The sequence below is a fragment of the Capsicum annuum genome, chromosome 1, assembly GCF_002878395.1.
Source record: "Capsicum annuum cultivar UCD-10X-F1 chromosome 1, UCD10Xv1.1, whole genome shotgun sequence".
NCBI lineage: Eukaryota > Viridiplantae > Streptophyta > Magnoliopsida > Solanales > Solanaceae > Capsicum > Capsicum annuum.
In genome coordinates this window covers 7822917-7825573 of record NC_061111.1, presented here as the reverse complement: position 1 = coordinate 7825573, position 2657 = coordinate 7822917, and positions in this window count along the sequence as shown.

The following is a 2657-nucleotide window of genomic DNA, read 5'->3' as shown; positions in this document are numbered from 1 at the left end:
CGACAATCATACCACGACTGTAAGAAGTCCCCGAGCGAGTCTAGGCCCAGAGCGGACAATATCACTAGCGGATTGAGTCGTTACAAAAATATAAATCTCAAAAAGCATTTTTCTTTCGCCACACTATCTTCCCATCGTCGAGCCTTTCGGTTGTTTTTCTTGATTCAATTTTTCTTCCATAAAGAAAGTAACTTTCTGAAATAATTAGTGATTAGTTAGAAATCAACTTCGAGCTAGTCTTTCCCTGATCAGAAGTGGTGGGCATTCTTTTCAACCTTAGTAAAATTGGAAATGGGGGTGGGAGATTGTTCAACGTTGGCTCAACATGTCTGAGAATTATTTTTTAGTATTTGTGTAAGTGAAAAATACATAGACTTCTTGCATTGGTCCCGGCAAGGTTAGGAGTTAGGATTAATCCAGGTTATCGTTGATGAACTAACAAAAAGTCCCTCCGTAGAAAGCACTTATAGATGGAGAGTAGAACACTGATCTTTTGTAAACTATAAATCTTAGTGCAAGCATGTTTGCGAATGATACATAATCTGAGCTGACATGGAGGTGAGTACGATTTCAGATTAACTATCAGAATGATGGTGTAATCCAAGTCGGCAGGCAGATAAGACTTAGAGATAATCCGGGATAAAAAGCTCCAATCTTTCTATCTTCAAGATTGTAAGCCACCATATCTCTTCCGTCCCTGCCATCCGTGCAATTACTTCCACACGTACTTCCAGTTGCAGAATGAAACAGTTAGCCTTCCAGTTGCAGAATAAAACATCTAATCTATCTTTTGACATATGATAATTTGGCTCAAGATTGTACCATTCATCAACAAGCCAATAACAGACTCCAAGGAAAACTTGAGGAGTTGAAGTGCTGGACTGGTAAAATTACCAAGTTCACACAAGGATAAATGTAAAGCTGTAATCACGTGTAAATAAAAGTAACTCCGGAAAGTTGAGACTGAATTGGAAATTACTTTACACATTCTTGATGATGTAGAAATCTTTCGTAAAGAAGAACACCGTGCAGAAATTTCAAATGTTTGTGGTCTACTATCACTATTTGGAGAGATTCTGGTTGCGTTGATATGGGTAGGGGTTGGACAGTTATAAAACACATTGACCTTGAATCTCAACTCCACAACACTGATAGTGATATCATACGTTAAAATTTTATGATAAGGATCTACTTACTTGGAATTGAGGCGTAGTAGTAGTTGTTTGTATAGGGATTTGTCTGCATTTATTGATAAAATACAACACACAACAAAAATGACATGCTGGAAGGAGGGAATCAAAGTAAAGAGTTATTTGCGAATTGAATACTGTAAGCCGCAATTGTCAAGAGAAAGAACAATCAGAATTGATCAAATATGACTACACTCATACATCATCCATCAGCCTGGATTATAGTGACCAAGGAGAATAAACAAATCAACTTAACTAAAGAGACAGTTACTTCTTGATTTGACGTGGAGGTGAGTGCGATTCAGATTAATTAGCGGAGTGATGGTGTAATCCAAGTAGGGGGGCAGATAGGACTTAAGAGACAATCCAGGATAAAAGGCTTCAATCTTTCCGTCTTCAAAATTGTAAGTCCCCATATCTCTTCCACCCCCGCCTTCCAACATATTAAATTGTTTAGACCAATCATCAGTAAAATATATGTGATTAGACTTGACTCCTGTAACTTTAGAAAAGTCAATGGTAATTGGTCTATTATGGCCCAAAAAAATTGTTGACTCTCCCAAGGTCTTAATTTCCTCCTTGAATTCATCTCTGATTACATCTAATTCAAATGCTTTAAATTTTAAGGTCTTGTACGCACCTTCCGGATAAGCTATATCATCATAATTGGCAAAACGGATAACAAGTAATAGTGCACCACATAGCTCAACTAGATAGAGCTGAATTGTGTGATGTTCACGCCACATATCATCCTCCAGCTGAACAAGCAAGCGCGGCTTAATCAGCTTAGGCCCTATAACATCAATAACCCAAACTCTACCGGACCATGACACAGAGTAAAATTGACCCTTAAAATAACTGATATTAGTGATTTCACCCCATTCAGCAGTGATATTAGTCCAGTTGAGGTTTCCAGGTCGCCAAAAAGCCAACCGATTACCACCTCCTCCATAATGGGAACCCAGCAGTACATAATCTGATGTAAGAGGACTGGCAAAGAAGATAGCATTGTCCGTGAAGCTTCAGATGATTACTTGATCTCCGCGACCCTGTGAAAGTGGAATTTGGGTACGGGAGAAAGGATGCAACAGGTTCATCTCTCCTGTATTACTGTCAACATCCATCCTTGTGATAGAAAACACTCTAGTCCTCTAGCTTCAGGGAGAAACAAGAGCGAAACTTTCTGCTTGGAGACCGATAATCATCGTTGTTTGTCGGCCAGCATTAGCAACCGAATTTGGGTCGAAAACAAATCGAAATTTTCCTTTGTTGCCACAATTTTCCATGATTTAGAAACATTACGAAAAGCTATGAAATATTCTATCACTCTAATATGCTTTGCGATCAGAGCAATTAGATCGTTGGGAAGTTCTGCCCACTTCGCCATTCTATGCAAACTTGTTTATGGTTTTTGACTTTGAGTTCGGGCGTGGATGACAATGGTAAGCAGCTGTCACCTCCAACCCT